At 39.8% G+C, this 17,989-nt stretch overlaps 1 protein-coding gene across 7 annotated transcripts in view; it reads right to left on the bottom strand.

Moving 5' to 3' along the window:
- NRIP1 (nuclear receptor interacting protein 1) overlaps positions 1-11,663 on the bottom strand; it is a 130,228-nt gene extending 118,565 nt beyond the window's left edge. For 6 of the 7 annotated variants that reach the window (XR_011470301.1, XM_070405994.1, XM_070405996.1 and 3 more), the window contains exon 1: positions 10,700-10,869. The gene's annotated coding sequence lies outside the window, so the exon portion shown is untranslated. Of the gene's footprint in view, positions 1-10,699; positions 10,870-11,399 lie in introns of those variants that run through there. The other variant, XM_070405995.1, reaches the window with a different exon arrangement.
- Positions 11,664-17,989: the final 6,326 nt, after the last annotated feature.

Here is a 17,989-nt window from a genome sequence, read left to right as displayed (position 1 = left end):
GTTTTTACTCTTTACTGAGGACAACAGTCCATTAGTCTATATATCTTCTTTTCCTATGACTTATAAGCATGTGACTACACAGAAAAATATATGAACCATGAGAAGAGATGGTTTTTCTGTTTACAAAAGACATCTACTTCCAAGCAAAATTAAGTTTAGTAAAAAAACTTTGTCTTCACAGAACAAGAAAATGGGTTAAAGATATTTTAAGAGCATTTGTTAAATCTCAGTGCTGTAAATATATAACCCAGATAATCTATACATTTTCTTTAGCATTTGAAAATTGCTAGTCTGGAAATTTCTGAGCTCCATTTTAAAATAATTTTCTCTTCTGCCTTAGCATTATTAATCTAGTTGAACATGACAGTGTTCTAAAAGAAAATTCACCTCTAGAAAAGAACAAATCTCAATTTATAAAAAATAACAAAAGGGCTTCATATACTAAAGTCCTATAACTTACTGGTTTGAATCAAGTCATTCTTGATACCCTTTAACTTTTAAGATTATTGAATGTCAAAATTTACTCTAGACATGAGATTTGAGAGGCCCCCTCCTTCCCAACTCATCAATCCAACGCCATTAAATGTGTCAAACTGGTGGATTCTTATGACAACTGGAAGTGACTAAGGAACCTGACTATAAGATTCTAGAAATATTTTGTTTCATTTCCTTAAAAAAAAATTTTAAATGCCCCCCAAAGATTCTGTTGACCATGTTTTCTAATCTATTATAAATTGAGTGTTTTTAAAGAAAGAGCATTACAAAATAATCGCAAGTGCCAAGTAATTATAATGTCACCAACAGTTAGGTTCAGTTGTCCCTTCATAATTAATATGCCTGTAAAAAGATGATACATTTTAAGGAAGGAATATTATTCCTTTTAGAAGTTCTAATTTAAATACATTAAAGAAAAAAATGTAGAACAGCAGCTATTATGCACAACTTATACATAATAATTAGCAGCTATTATATATAAATACACAGAGGCTCCATTCCTGACTCTCCCCCGAAAAAAAGCCAGATTTTCTCAAGAGCTGGCATAGGTACAGTGCAATTCAAAAATGTTTATAACAGCCTTCTCTGTGCCAGGCAACTACAGCACGGACAACACACTGATGAATATACTCCTATTCATGGGGCTTACCCTTCACCGAGGAAGACAGACATTACACTAAGCAAGTGTGACCATTAATTACAATGAAGAGAACCATGAGAGACAAATCGGATCTTGTTAGAGGCTTGGAGACTGTCTCAGCATCTACGCTCTCTTCCCCACTATCCCATAAGTGGGAATATTTCTTTCCTGTTTGTTTAACCAAGGTCAGGAATGTGGTCTGTCTATGGCCCAAATAAACAGCTACCATTAGATCTCTTCTCTCTTGCTTGCTTTCTAGGGGGTAGATCTAGAGAGTTGGTTCAGGGCACATTATCAGCAAAGGTCCACACAGTGGCCTCTCATCTTGTTACCTATTCATAGGAAAATACAGGAATGGGTTCCATAATCTTCGCATTATGTTCCAAATTAAACCCAAAGACCCACTCACCTCCACTAATGGTTTTAGGACATTACTTTTCAATAATAAGTAGAGCTGGCCTGTGAGTAATCTGATCATACTAGTTGACTAAAGGTACCTGGCTCTGTTAATCTACAAAAAGAATTTCCCCTGCTGATTTTTAAAATAGAACTATAAATGTGTATACATGCAGAAACAAAGCTGAGGAACAGATGTTCACGTGTACTGTAAAATTTTTTTTTAAATTCTCAGCCTAAAAAGTACATTCCAAGTACCAGAATATCAAATAAATCATAAGACTGTTCTGAAGACCATGTTTCAATAGCATTCGAAGAAAACAGGCTACAAAAACAAGGATGATATAATTTGGCCTTTTCTAATCTCCTTAAGAAGGCACAGTCCTTCTGGTCATCATAGATCCTTCCTATGTGTTTGCTTGGACTACTCTTTAACACCTGAAACACAAGCCCCTCATTCTGAGACTGATTTAGTGAAAACCAAAAAAGTGTGAAATAAATTAAGACTTGGTTTCTTATCCTGGGTTTACCCAACTGCTAGCTATATAAGTTTAAGATTTATTTAAATTCTTAGGGCTCAATTTCTTCCTGTGTAAAATGTAGACAATAAATGTTTAAGAAATTGTTAATTACCAACAATAATAAAAATGTGAAATTAATCATTTACCTAACTGTATCACAAGGATACCCTTAATAAAAAAGAATAAAAATAAAAAAGAATGAGAAATTGAGAAGGAAAAATAGGGGGAAGAGGAAACAAAAATAAAGAAAAAAAAGACCAAGAAAAAAAGGTGTATCAGTACTAAATGGTAGCATTTATCACTATTTAGTATACAGTCCACACCAACCACCTATCCTATGTGCTTTTCATTAAGCAAGATGCCTCTATAAATTGACTTGTTTAATAATGGGGAAGTAGAACAAGGTACCTCTGAGACAGTATGTTTAAACCCAGAGCATCCATATCAAATTCCCTTCCAACCAAAAAACCTAAGGTTTCTATGAAATTACTTCAATTTGTGAAAGCCCAAGTCAAAAAAAACAACAACTATCTATAATAATAAAAGAGTAATATGCTAATTAGACCGGACAGCCGAAAGACCTTCCGGACATAGCCAGGACTGCGAGGGCCAAGGCAAGCCACTGCGGCTGCAAGGGCTGAGCCCCTTGCGTGAATTTCGTGCCATCGGGCTTCTGGTATATATATATATATATATATATTAAAAAAGAAGAAAACGTTACAGCAATTCTGGTCAACCATGGATTAGCAAGATAGGTAAGAGTAACATTTTACTAACGAAGTGAACAATGGGGCATTCATTGCTTGAGTTTTGCCTGAGTAACACTGGACAGTGGTGAATAAAAAAACTTCGATCTTTAATCCTTGTCTATTTTAATTAAACTTTTAAAAAGGCATGAATGGATTAAAGAAAGAATATTTTATTTATATATATCTGAACTCCAGAAATATATATTTTCCCCCAGACTGTTCACTAAAACAATATCTCTCTTATTTGGCTAGATACAATATATTATCTTAATAAATCATAGTAAAACATTTCTATGCAGCTTTTATACAAACACTTTTGTTTATCCAACATTTACTTGGCAATTCAAAAATCCAAAGCTCACTAGGAAATATTATGTATAGGAGACTTACGTCTCCAATATAGTTTCAATTTGACTATACCTTTTAGTGTAGAGGGAACCACTCAGCTTGATTCTTTTGGGTTCAAAATTCCATAAATTTTAAATGAGGCAAGTAAAAAGATTTGGAGAGATTTATAACCACATTTCTCATTACCTCAACAATAAAAGAACATGCCTGATGTGTACTTTAAAAATACTTTATGCTACACACCTCCGTTATCTCAAAAATCTTTCTTCACCATGGTCTACTCCCAAAATGAAGCCAAATACTCCTCATCTCTCTATTTCTGCTTCCCTCTGGTAAACTACAAATGCACTATCAATTGCTCTTTTTATTGCAAAACCTAGCTTATTAGTATAGGATAGTCTTTAAAATAAAATTATTGTGGATGAAGACAGGGCAATAAAAAAAATCACATAAAGAACTGTAATAGTCAGGAGGTTTAACTTTTCAACCAAGAAGAGCTATAGCTCTGAATTTGCTACAACTGCTCCTTGAAGTAGGCAAATATAATTAGCCTTGGGAATACCTGGATTAAGACCATGACAAGCTATTTTAATGAATTATATCAAGAAACAGTTGCTTTCCCTGCCCCAAAGAACACTATGGTAATTCTGTGGTACACTTCACAGAGGTTAGCATTGCATAGTTGCTCTTAGTGAAGACATTTCCCCAGTAAGCACAGGGAGCAGGACATCAGCTCTGACAACTGACATCAACTGCTGCACAAATCATATATTGGAAGGATATCCTTCCCAGCAAGACTGGTCTGAGAATCCAGGCTAGGTAGACTATGTGCTGCATGAGTTCTGTGGCCATCAGACTGCGAGGAGGGTTTTTTGATGACTTTCTAAAAATCAAAGAGAGACTGCTTTTCTCTTCAAATGATGGCATACTCTCAGGAAAAAGCAAATTGTTATCAATGAAATTAGCTTTGTGACCTCAGGCAAGTTACTAAGACATCTCTCAGACTACTAGTAGGTTTCTTTACCTGTAAAATAGAGAAAATGATACCTATATGTCACTGGGGAACTGTCAAGTGACCAGCATAAAATCATCTTCCTTTCCCTGCTCTTCATCCCAATAAAAAAGGCTAAAGGCAAGTAACTAGAAAACAACTGTTTTATAGTTCAAGTTTTTACCCAATCATCTCTACTCTCCTTTTAAAACAACAGGCTTGAAATCTTTACTGCTTATTGTCAACAAGAGCATATATTGATGTATAGTCAGAATTTCTGAATTTAAAAATCAAATCTTACTCCGTTATACAGACTCTATGGATGTTGCCCAGATAAATAAAATGATGCTCCTTTTATCTGAATCATATTGTTTTAGTAGCAGAATCTAAGCTAGAAAAGTATGTGTGAATAACAAAACAAAAATACTTTTAAAATGCTTTTCAAAAATCAAATTTGAACCTACATGACCCATTGTGCAAATATTCCCTTTAGGGGTAAAAATATAACTGTGATTAATTTATTTTGAAGATATTTCTATATTCCATTTGGGAGTGTTTCACATGTTTTCAAATAATTTTTCTCCACTTTTTTCTGTCCTCCTTCCATTCCTTAATTTGTCTTTTTTCCACTGTATAAATCTACCACTTTATTGTAGAACATTAAAGACTGCATTTCAAAAAGCAGTTGTAATCCTTTAAGCAATTCACATCTCTTGATTTTTAGATAAGATTCCTCAAGAGAGAAGTCCCATTTTATTCTGAACTTCTGACTCTTCAACTTTTATTGTGTCCTGTTACATGTCAGGCTCTTATCTATATTGTCATTAAATCACCAAAACAATTATAATACTATTCTCATTTTAAGGTTGAATATAAATGCAGTTTCCTACTTACTATCGCAGTGCTAAATTATCATCTGATTTTTTAAATTCAGCAACATTAACATGTTCACGTTAGTACAGTAGAGGCAAATTCAACAATTAAAAGCACACAACTACAAAAAACTAGCTTACCCACAAAGAGGCTTAAGTTTTCCTTTTATCTATTTTAGCTGTTAAAGAAAATAAAAGTAGAATAATCAAAGCACACTACTAAAAACAAAAACTTCTAATTCCTTATTTCCCGAGTTGTTCTCAACCCATTAGCAAATTATAGATTTGAAAACAAGGAGTAGCCTTGAATTATCATTTAACAGGTAACTAAAAAATGACTTTCTTAATTAGAAGTTCAAGGGTGAAAGACTCCTTTCCACCAAAGCTCTGAATAAACACCAACATCAGGTCAATGAGAATTGTCCTAGTCCCCATGGTATCTTAAGCTGATGACTCAAATTCCCAACAGGCTTCCAGTTTAAGATTTCTTGAGACAGTAGGCTTAGTCACACGAATGACCTGGAATTTCAGTCAAATAAGGGTCTCTTCCTTCCATTCTTAAATGTATTTTTGCTAAATGACACAAAGCTAAAGAGGAATATGGGTTTTAATTTAGAACTTTATTTAGAGGCATACAAAGAATTCAAAACATAACTATTAACCCTGTTAGAGAAGCAATTCTATTTCCAAGTTTCTTAACAAAATGTTTTTTTATTCTAGCCCTATTTATTGAAAGAGGGAGGAAAGGAAGGAGGGAGGGAGGGAGGGAAAGTGGAGGGAAGAAGGTGCGAAGGGAGGGAGGGATGATGGTTGGTTGGATGGATGGATACCACAAGCATCTTCCTAGCTGAAGCTTCAACAAATTCTGGAGTTCTTAAATTTATTTTGACCAAAAAACAAATCAGATGAATTATAATTTCTTTAACAGGTGATTATCTATAAAATTATCTTCAAGAACAATCCATGTTAAAATCTGTTACAGCCTTTTAAAAATATCTTAATACTACTAAGTAAACAGAATGAGTCCTTTTTACTTCATATATCCAAAAAGTGACTTTTTTCTATATCTGTGAATTGCCAGTCTTCCAAATTCTTCAAATCTGTTTCTCACTATATTGCTTCTAGTTTTAGACTAAATGTTATCTCCAGCATGGTTCAAAGTATTAATTTTAACAAAATCCTAATATAGTTGTAAAACGTGTAACATTTACATTTTCCTCATTCTTGTTCTTCTCAGTATTTTACGAACTTAAAAAACTTATCTTATGTTCCTAAAATACCACAAGTTTTGTAGTGCTTTATTTTTACTATTTGCAAAATAGTATAGGAACCCATTTGAATTTGCATAATGCAGTGTGTACTATATATAAATGACAGCAATTAGTATAAGGTCCTACTTATCTCAATCCTTATATTTAGTTTGAAAAAAATAAAACCACCCTTTCTGTAATTATTTACATCAAATATCCTATTATCAGATATCCCATCAAAGAGTTCTCCAGTTAACCACCCAAACCTCAACATTCTGTTTTCCATGTTCAAATAAGACCATTGGAAAATACCAGATCTTAAAAAGAATAATTTAAAAAAATCTAATATTAATTCATTTTTTCCCCAAACTATAATTTCTGGTTCTATTCTGGCAACCAATGTTGATTCTCTGTTAGATATATTTAAGAGAAATTTAAAAAACAAAGTGTACAATGCACAAATGGGAAATTTGTCATTGCTCCCCCTCAAACAACCACTATTTATGTCATATTGCTGCTCTTATAAAAGGGACTCCATTACCATCAGCAATTCATGTCCCTGCTTCAGCATCAGATGCAAACAGGATACAGAAACAAGATCTATCTCGTTTACTTTTTGTTCATTGCAACCTCTGAACATAATCCTCAGTTCCATTCCAACAGCCTGCTTCATCATCTGACATGCCTGATTTTTACCTTCTCAAGTCTTAGTGACTATCCTGGTGTTATATTTCTCTGATTGTTGTGTTACCTAAATACTACAGAATGAGTTTGCTCCCCACCCCCACAGTCCCTTCAAAAACTTCAACTTAAGGATATGCATCTTGAACAATTCAATTCACGCCTTTGAACTCATTATCCTGAAAGTTCCCCCCCCCCCCTTCTGTTGAAAATGTTCAACTTTTCAATAGTAATCAAAAGTTGCTTTTCATAAAAATATTTCTCCAGTTGGAAGACATGGGTACAAAGGACTTTGTTAGAAGAGCAAATGCTTTTTTCCCCAGTCTTCATCCATGTAACAGTAAATCATTATTAAAACAAAACAAAATCTACCCTGTGTATCAGCCACGCCACGTGGAGTGGCATATAGAAAAAGCACAAGAGTAAAGAACCTTCACCCCCCTAACCACAGCCAAGAATAGAAGCAACAAATGAAGAAGGCTTTTCATAGACAAAAACATCCAAAGATGTAGCAGCTATTTATTGTAGAAAAGGAGACGAGAGCGAGACAAATAAAAAGAGAGGCTTAGCATAGACTAGAACTCCTTCTTCTCTATTAACCTACACTTTAAAAACTATTCCTGAAGTTTAAAAGGCAAAACTGAACCTATCAAAATTTTAATTAAACAAATTTTCTTCATAAAAATGAGATGTTTTGAACTTATTTTGGGCAGAATTATCTTTTAACTTGATACACAAACTATTGTTTTTAAGTTGCTTACAATCTTAAAGTTTTAAAACTAAAAACCTAATTCCTTTAATGTCAGATATCCTTAGCCACGCTAGTTTAAAATTATTCTATGCCAGCATCTTCTAGTACTGATTTGCAATGGAATCTGTATAATTAATAATAACATTCTTCCCTCTAATAGTTCCAGAGAGCCAAGGATGACATCTCCTTATCTCCCTATTTATTCCACTGGATTGACATGTTTTACCTCATCTGTCACCTTCCATAGAATTCTGCTTTCAGATATGAGTTAATTCATTTTTAGTTGTCCTCAATGTTCTAAAATAGTGATGTTTGACAGAATTAATACAGTGTTCTAGTTCTCTCTGTTCGACTGGTATTTAATTGAAGATCCTGGAGGCCTTCTTTTTCTCGGGTTATAGCATTTAAAGAGGAACATTACTTCCTCCATGGACAATATAAGCCACGTGGCAACAAGGCTGCCTTCCTAAGGTTTCCCATTTAACAGATTGCTTTATTATCTATAAACCACCAACAAGGCAGATTACCACTTTATTTCACGTTGATTTTACTTTTCGCATCTCTGAACCACAATTCTACTATAGCCTACATTCTCTTTTACCTTTGAATTTCCAGAATTTTTTGGAGTTTTAACATTCCCTTATACTTTTATTTTATCATTGCTTTTGTTTCACCTGGACCTCAAGGAGTCCGAATGGAATTTAGATTCTTGAAGATTTCTTGGATCTCTGGTAACAATGCAGAAAGTCTTTAAACAATGAGAGCTACCTTGGGACACAAACTGAGAATACCTGTTTTAAATTCTTCTGAATTAATATCTTTTGGAGAACGGCCCACTCAACTTAATATGTCATAGCATTCAATTCTAAAGGTAGCACGGATCATTTAAATTGACACTTGCTATTTAATACACAAATATTTGTTCTCTTGGATGGCCTTTTGTAAGCTAGCACTTCTTAATCATTTTTTAGGTCTATTGTAACCACAAGAGACGTCAATTTAAGCAAACTTCAGGAGCAATAAACTAACAAACAGACTCTAGGTGGTGGTATAGGTTATTTTTTATCTGGATGTTTTGCTCTTAAAACTCCAAGAGTCAGAAGAGCCTTTAGCTTCTTTTAAGACACTTCTTTATTGGGAACTTACAATGTTTTAGGGTGTTTAAATTAGTAAAATCCAAGTTCTGCATAGTTCAGAGACACATGCAAGAAGTGGGTCTAAAGCAAGGTGTAAAATCTGGTTTTCAACTACCTCAAAGGCACTATAGAGAATTCATTTGAGTAAAACCAACCATCTATATTTTCATTTTTATTTTTCTCCCCTCACATACCTCAGGCACTTCCAGAGGTAAGTATGGAAAGGGGTCTTTCCCCATGAGAATGTATGAAACAGACTAACAATTCTGCAGCCTGCAGGGCAGTAGCTGTTCTGCTGACTGACCCTTCTTTGTCTCCAGGAGCTAATTCCAGGCAGAGAAAAGTTACTATTGGTCATGAAGCCACTAGCCTCTGAACCAGTTAAACCCAATCCCCATTACCTAATGGCTGGGCAAAACCAGTGCAAGTTACATTTCAACATACTACAGGCAGCAACCCACATTAGGTGCTAGGCAGTTGAAGCACCATTTGTTTAAAAAGTCCACTTAGTTCAGTCTCTTCAACAAAGGTAGCAAACTGGTGATTAAACATTGAATGATCACATCAGGAAAATGCCACCCACTTGCTAAGCCTATGATTCACTAATAAGCAGGTTCAATGCAATTCATAACTTTAAAGAATTCCCCCCCACCCCCATAATATAAAGAGCATTTATCGTATATAACCCGATAACCTTTTTACTTTGGATACCTATAGACGGTCTCTCTTCCTCTAAAGACAGAACAATCTCACATTTAATCATTTACATTACTGGAAACAAACTCCAACTTAGTTGCACCGAGTAAAAAGTCCTTGTAGCTGGGAACGTCTTAATTTTTTTCCAAAATACAACGTCCTATTAAAACAATATTTTAAAAACTCAAAAGTACTTATCATTCTGTACTTAGTTACTATCTTCACAACCCAATTTAGTCACTAAGGAGCTAGAAGGTAGAAACTCCTGTAATGCTTCTGAGATCAACATGTGTCACCGACTCCCAGCTTGTTCGCCTCTAAGACACAGTAGATTCCTTTGTTCCTTCAGACTGAGCACCAACTGGACTACAATTTGGAAACTACTCTGGGAAAGATGGGAGAATGCGTAGACTATTTCCAGGGACACCCTTCATAAAACAACAGTCCCGAGAAGAAGGCAGATGCAGGAGGAGAGAGAAGCAGCCTCCCAGGACTCACTGAACGCGAGCCGGGGTTCTGGCTCCGGGTAAAGTGATGGCTGAGGCCTCGGGTCCGAGGAGCCTGGCCCGCAGGAGGGCAACGACGAGGACCGACGACCCGGCCTGGGGCTCCGGCGGGGCCAGGGCGCCGTCCCTTTCCCTACTGGCTTTTCCTGTCCGGGAATCCCGCGAGCACCGAGCAGGGAGGCACCGGCGAGAGGCGAGGAGCTGCGCCCGGCGCCGCCCAGGACGCCCTGGGCAGCAGGACCGGGCGGTGCGAGGCGAGAAGCGCCCGAGGGGGCAGCGGGGCGCCGCGACCCAGGCCCGGTCGCCCGGCTCGCGGGACGCACGGCGGCCGCCCCTCGACCTGGGACTGGCACGGACCGGCCGGCGAGCCCGGGGCCAGCCGCACAACTTGCCGGGCCCGCCGCCCGGGCCCCGAGAGTTCCCGGGAGACGCGGAGCCGGCGGGAGGGGCGGGACCCCCCGGGAACGCTGCCCCCGCGCCGAGCCCACCCGCCGCCCGCACTCGCTCCCGCCGCCGGCCGCGCGGTCCTCGGCGCCCCGACGCCCCGACGCCCCGAGGCCCTGCCGCCCACGCCAACGCCGCGGGCCGCGCTCCGGGCCGTTTCCGGTGGCGCCGCCGCCGCCGCCGCCGCCGCCGCTCCTCGGACCCCGGCTGCGGCCGCACTCACCCGAGCCGCCGCGGCTCCGCGCCCGGGCTCCGTCAGGCTTGCTCCGCGGAGGCGCCCGCGCCCGACCTCCCCCGGCGAGCTCTTTCCTCCGAGCGCAGCGGCGGACGCGAGGCCACGGGCGGGCGTGGGCCGTGTCGTCCCCCGACCTCGCCGCCGCCGCCTCCCGCGTTCGGGGCTCTGCTGCAATGCCTGCGCGGCTGACTCGAGCGCCTCGCTCCCGCCGCCCGCAGCCGCGCTCCTCCCTCCGCCGCCGACGGCCGCGGCCCAGCCCCTCCCCTCGCCGCCCCACGCCATTCAGCGCTTCAGCCAAGTTTCTTAACCCTTTTTTCCCCTCCCTCCATTGTCCCCGGGGCCGGAGGACGCCACTCGGGTCCGCGCAGCTCGCGGGAGCTGAGGACCCCCCTGGTGCGGTTTCCCTCCCGGGCGGGGGCTGCGGGGCCCCGCGGCGGCCGGGGAGGTGGGTGCCTCGCGCCGAGCCGTCCCCGGGCTCCCGGCTTGGTCCCGCCGCCCCCGACCGCACGGCGCCTGGACAGCCCCCCCGTCCATGGGGCCCGGGGCGTCGTTCTGGTGACAAAGGCCACGGGCTCTGTTTGGGGGCACCACCTGGGGCCGGGGCGCCCAGCCTCCCCGCCCGAGTGCTGGCGCCGGGGCGTCCCTCCTCCCATCTCACCCCACAACTCCGCTCCCTGGGCTCCCTCACCCCGACTTCCTCCTCCTGGTAATCTGCGAGTCCTGCTTTAATCTTGGGGACGGGCACTAACTCCAGGTCACTTGGACCCCACGCCCAGCACGTAGTAGGCGCCCAGGAATGAACGTGGAGGGACTCCAGGTGGCATCGTGGAGGGAGGCCGCCGGGGAGCCGCGCTCGGCGCCTCGGACGCGCAGCGCACCCGGGAGCGCGGCTGGGCTCCGGCGGCTTTGTCTCGGCGAAGTCTCCGGCGGAGCCCGTCCGCGAACCTCTCATCCCGGGAAGAATTTGACCCTAAGGACGCGGCTAGAGGAACGGCTGCCCCCGCTTTGGCAGCTGCTTCGGCTCCGTCTCGGAATAAGAAATAACAATTACATCACGAGGCCCCGGCGGCAGCGCTGCGGAGCCTCTGTGTTTCCTGCAGCCTAATCTTGCCGAACCCGCCTCTAATTCGGGGGGATATGGATTGGTGAAGAGAGAAAGTGGAGGGAGGAGAGAGTCCTAGGAAACCATAATTTCTCCGTTCTTACGTTTGCTGTTATAAAACCTTATCCTCAACACTCCCCAAACGGCTCACTAGATTTATTAACGCCCCTTCAATACTTCCCCAGATATCAGGTTGCTTTTCGACTCTGGCATCTAGCATTTAGTAACTCGCCTTGAAAGACTACCCGAGGAATGAGTGCCATTGCTGAAATTGCGCTTAATACAAAAACGTCAAAGTGCAGCTTAGCCTCGCCTTAGCTTTGAAATGGCATGCCTGTGTTCAATAGAACACTTATTACACGAAGCAAATGAGCGATGAGGCACTCCATTCTTGCATGTAGGTTTTCATATCCTTTTGAATTCTATTCTTTGAAAAGAGTTGCTAGTGACTTTTAAAAAAATTATACAAGTCCTAAAACAGTATTCTATGCCTGTTATATAATGGCTGTGTTGCGCATTTAAAATTTCATTTAACCTTTAAAAATGTGAATGAGAGTTTTGGAATAACTTCATAATCTTAAAAGTGAAAGCAATTTTTAAAATTAATACTTCATAAATCCAGCACCGAGCACAGTGCTGGGCACATGATAGGACTATTTTGCTTAATGGTAATTGTGCATTTTAGAACAATTATTTTACATGAACCTAGTGATTCAACTGTGCAGTCAGTTGCTATCATATATAGTTTAAACCTCGGATGATAGCTTATTATTTGCATATACCACAGTTTGAAATCTCTAGGTAACATAACAAATCTGCTGTTCTATAATGCATCATTTTCCCAGGATTGACCCAAAGCAAACTGTTCCAGTTACAGCATAATTTGAGCTTGGCCCTTTAAGGAGTCAAACTCACTTTTTAAAAAACTGTTTTTTAACTGTTATACAAAGTTCTAAAATCTATTATAAATGCTATTTTCTTAGGCAGTTTACTGGACTTTCATTCAGCTTTTTCCTAAAAATACTTTAATTTTACTTCAAGTATTGATTGTAGTAGGTTGTAGTGGATTCAACACATATATCAAGTTCCTATCATATATTAGGCTCCTTCCTAGGTGTTAGGGATGCTCCCAGGAGTATGTTAAGTTGCGAATCACTGCATTGAAGGACTCTAGGACACAATGACCTAGTGATTATCTCTATCTTGTAGTTTCTCTCTTCCCAACTTCACTAAAACAACAATCTATTGTCCTTTCTCTGTTGCCAGCATGCCTGCCTCTAATATCCTCCTCCTCTTCTGATTGGCAGCTTCTAGTCTGGTGCAGGCTAGGAATCCAGATAGCCTCACTTTTCAGATTCAATCTAAAGTAAAAATCTGTTCTGTATAAGGGACTTGTGCTCACCAAGAAGTAAGGCCTATGAACCTTAGTGCATAGACTTTGGGACAGATATTTGGACTGCTCAAACGTTGCTTTAAAAAGCTTATTTTTTTCTTCTTAAGTGGGGTTTAGATCATTGAGATTGGTTGTATCTCCTAATAAGTTAAGTTACACTTAACTGTCTTGCCCTCCAACACTAGTGTTAAGAAGTCCACTGCCATATGTTAGATGACTTAACAAAGTTACCTCTTATTATTTATCTATCTTTTCAGTCTCACAGAAATCCAATTATTGAAATCCTGAGCTCTTCTTGATAGTACATTAATGTTAAATTAAGTGCAAACCTTTTGTAGAATTCATGTTTACTTAATCATGCTAACTGGAGCCATTTTCTTGTTGTTCTTTGTTTTTAAAAAATCAATACCTAAATTTCCTGGCTAGGAGAGTCATTGCGAGAATACTGGGGCATATATGTAATATAAGATTGCCTATTCAGTAATTTTTATTTATTTTATTTTTAAATTACAGTTGCTATCGAATATTATTTTAGTTTCAGGTGTACAGGTTAGACATAAAGGTTAGACATTTATATAACTTAATGAAGGGATCCCCCTGATAAGTCTAGTACCCACCTGACACCATACAGTTATTACAATTTATTGACTGTATTGCCTATGCTGTATTTTCCATCCTTTGACTATTTTGTAACTGCCAATTTATACTTCGCAGTTCCTTTACCTTTTTTACCCAGTCTCCCAACCCCCTCCCAGTAATTTGTATTTTGAAAATAACTCTCATTTTAACCAATTATGAAGTGGGGGAAAAAATGCCCTTCAGTTCATATACTAAACATGAGTATTTTTATGAGCCAAGGGTTTCCTTGGGATCACATACTTATAATGCAGGTTTACTACGTTCATCTACCAAAAAGAAGTAGCCTGGGAAAGGTATGTTTATGATATGCTCCCTGAATCTGTCCTGTTACAACATTTTCTATATCAATTTGTGCCTGGTGATAACTTGTCTGCATTCCACTCTAAAGGCAAGCACTACAGGCACAGGGTTCATTTCCCTATTGTTCACATTTGCATACTTCCACTACCTATCCCTGTGCTCAGCAAACTGTAGGCATTCAGTAGATTTGGAGTATGATACTGTCATATCCTAAAGGACAGAGTGTTTATTTTTACTTGGGGTACAGGTGTGAGATGAGGGAATTCCAAGAAAATTTTACTGAGAAAATAATGCTTCAACTGATTACTAAAAGGTAAGAAGAATTTGCCAAGTAGGCAAAGTGGGAAAGGAATTCTCAGTAGAGGAAAATGATTGTTTAACACGAGTGGGGTGAAGCAAAAAAAAATATACATTGGGAAGTATTTGAACCCACATTATACATTTTGAACTAGTGACTAATGAACTATGACAACTGGCAAAAATATAAACAGTTCGAACTCCAGCATAGTTACACTGATACAGTCTCTTAGCCTCTAGAGAAATAAAAATATAAAGTAACTCACAAATGTAAGCTGCATATGCACTTTTACATTTTCTAGTAGTTACATTTAGAAAATACAAAGAAGCAGGTAAAATTAATTTTAATAACATACTTTATTTAAACCAATATATCAAAAGTATTATTTCAAAGTGTACACAACATTAGCTATTTTAAAAAAGAATGTAAAATTTTCACTAAATTTTCATACTCCAGTGTGGCGTTTACACTTATGGCACATCTCCATTTGGACTAGTCACGTTCAAGTGCTCAGTGGTTGAATGTGGCTGATGGCTGCAATACTGGACACTGTAGCTCTAGAAAATGGATGAATTCTTTTTTTGGATGAATTCTTTAATAGTGTAGTTAAAAAAATTTTTAGAGATGAAAATTTAAATCTTGTTAAATTTAAGGTTTCATTTGTTGGTTATTGGTGTTTAGCTATACTGTGTTATAAAGACTACTTTCTTGTGTCTGGGCTATTATGTCAATTAGAGAATAGCAAAGTTTTCATTTTATGTGCTGTCTAGCCACAATTACTCCTGTCTCTATTAACTGTGGTGGTGGACTGAAAATGTAAACTGGCTTTATGGCAGAAATAAAGCATTATATATTTGGGGTTGAATATGCTTTTAAAAAGGCTTCTCTGGAACACAGAACTACCACTATGCTAGCTCCTATCAAACATATTCCTGGCTCTAAAAGCTCAGGGTTTTGTTCTTTAATTCTTCCATGCCCAGTTGCTGGTGGGCTGTAAAATCTACTCCAGCCTTTGAGGCAGTCACCTGCCTGAAGCTGCTGCAAGTGGGAAGTGCTGCAGTGCCCGAGGATTGAGAACGGTTTAATAAAGGTGTTTAAACGCCCTGTCTGCAGGTTACTGTGCAGTTTTCCCTAATGAGATTGAAGCTTTTACTTTCTGGATGTCTTGGGTGCCAAGAACTGACAATTCTATACTTAAATGAATCCTGAATATGGGATCTTAAAAAATGTCTGAAAATAAAGTGTTGTTTTGTTTTTTTTTAAACATATTTTATTGATTTTTTACAGAGAGGAAGGGAGAGAGATAGAGAGTTAGAAACATCGATGAGAGAGAAACATTGATCAGCTGCCTCCTGCACATCTCCCACTGGGGATGTGCCTGCAACCCAGGTACATGCCCTTGACCGGAATCAAACCTGGGACCCTCCAGTCCGCAGGCCGACGCTCTATCCACTGAGCCAAACCGGTTTCGGCTAAAGTGGTCTTTATGACATAGTATAACTAAACACCAATAGCCAAAAGAAAGCAGCTGTAAGTGTACAACAAAAAGGCAGGTACTTTAATGCAATGCAAATGTGGACAATGTCTTCTCATTCCCAAACCAGGAAGTTGTCTAGTATAGTTGAGGAGTCTAAAGACAAAAAAATCCCAATGAAGGTAAAGAAATTGCCAGTTTGATGATGTGTCAGTATAACATGTCTAAATGATTGAAAGTAAACATTACATGGAGTACTATCTCTTTATGTAGAAATGGGTTATGTGGATTTCACTTAGCAGCCCTGTTGTAAATGAATACAAATTTTATTTTCAGGATTTTACAAACATCCATCCATATATAAATTAATTGAGTAAGACATGATCCTATTAGTATTTAGAGATTTTATTCAGACAACCTTCAGCTAAAGCATATCTGTTTTCCCAAATTATTCAGAGATCTGTAGGGAAAATAGCTATAAGAAAACAAAATGTATATTTACCATTTGTATAACTGTTTGACCCTCAAAGGAAATAGACATAGATTCTGACATATCTGTTTTAGATTTGTTTAGTTTAGGTAACATAAAATTCCTATATAGTCTATATTTTCATAACATTTACTAAAATTAGTGTTCTCTCTCTCTTTCTCTCTCTCTCTCACACACACACACACACACACACACACACACACACACACACAGGTATACCCCTAAAATTCTACACAATTTAATGGGGAACAAATAGCCTTTACAATAAATGGTGCTGTGACAATTGGATATTCACATGAAAGAGAATGAAATTTGACCCCATTTTTGTACTATACACAAAAATTAAAATGGATTGTAGGCCTAAATGTAAAAACTAAACTACAAACTCTTAGGAGGAAATGTAACAATAAATCTTCATGACCTTGGTTAGGCAAAGCCTTCTTAGATATGACACCAAAAGCACAAGTGACAAAAATAAATAGGTATATTGGACTTAAATTAAAATATTTTGTGTATCAATGGACACTATCAAGAAAATGAAAAGACAATCCACAGAATGAGAGAAAAAAATAGCAAATCATATATCTGTTAAGAGACTTGTATCTAAATATATAAATACATTTTACAACTCAATAACAAAAAGACTTATTTTTTAACTAGAGGCCCGATGCATGAAAATTCATGCACTGGAGGGGGGTCCCTCAGCTCGGCCTGCCCCCTCTCACAGTCCGGGAGCCCTCAGGTGCAGAGACGACCCAGAGATCAGGGGAAGGCAACGCCCCATCACACCTCTGCTGCTGTCACGGGCGGCAGCACAAGCCTCAGCCGGCCCTGGTTACCTGAGCCTCGGGCAGCCCTGGGCGGTTGGGGAGGTGAGGGGACTGGGGGGTCTCTGGAGGCAGGCACGCACCTGGCCTTGCCTCACGCCTGCTGCCCCAGTGGGGCTGAGGGGACTGGGTGCTGCCATGTTGTGGCTGTGGGTGCTGCCATCTTTGAGGGCGTGACAGTCAATTAGCATATTCCCTCCTTATTGGCCGTGGGTGCTGCCATCTTTGCGACAGCGTGCGGGTCAATTAGCATATTTCCTCTTTATTACATATGCTGAGGTAAGGGCCTGAATAGACATTTCTCCAAAGAAGATATACATTAAACAAATGGGAAGAAACTCCATATCATCAACAGGGAACTACAAATCAAAACCACAATGAAAAACCACTTCAAACTCACTAGGAATGTCTATAATATCTACACTAATAAAAGAGAAACATGGTAATTGGCGTACGACCGCTACCCTTCCCATTGGCTAATCAGCGTATCCTTATGCAAATTAACTGTCAGCCAAGTTGGCGACCGGCAGCCATGCACTGAAGCGAGCAGGGAGGCTTGCTTCCTCCAGGAACTGCAGATTCCAACATTCCCTGCCTCACTTGCCGGACTCTCAACTGCAACTCTAAGCAACTATTACTATGTTGCAAATAGGAAGCTAAACAAAACGGCTTTCAGTCAGCCCGGGACCGCAACATTGTATCCATGTTTTCAGCAGCGAGGCCTCAGAGCTAAAGCTGGCCCAGAATAAAAAAAA

The sequence above is a fragment of the Myotis yumanensis genome, unplaced genomic scaffold (assembly GCF_028538775.1).
Source record: "Myotis yumanensis isolate MYYU_CA2020_CCGP unplaced genomic scaffold, mMyoYum1.0.hap1 SCAF_2, whole genome shotgun sequence".
Classification (NCBI taxonomy): Eukaryota; Metazoa; Chordata; class Mammalia; order Chiroptera; family Vespertilionidae; genus Myotis; species Myotis yumanensis.
Note: the sequence above shows the minus strand (reverse complement) of the source record. Positions and strands in the feature narration are given on the sequence as shown.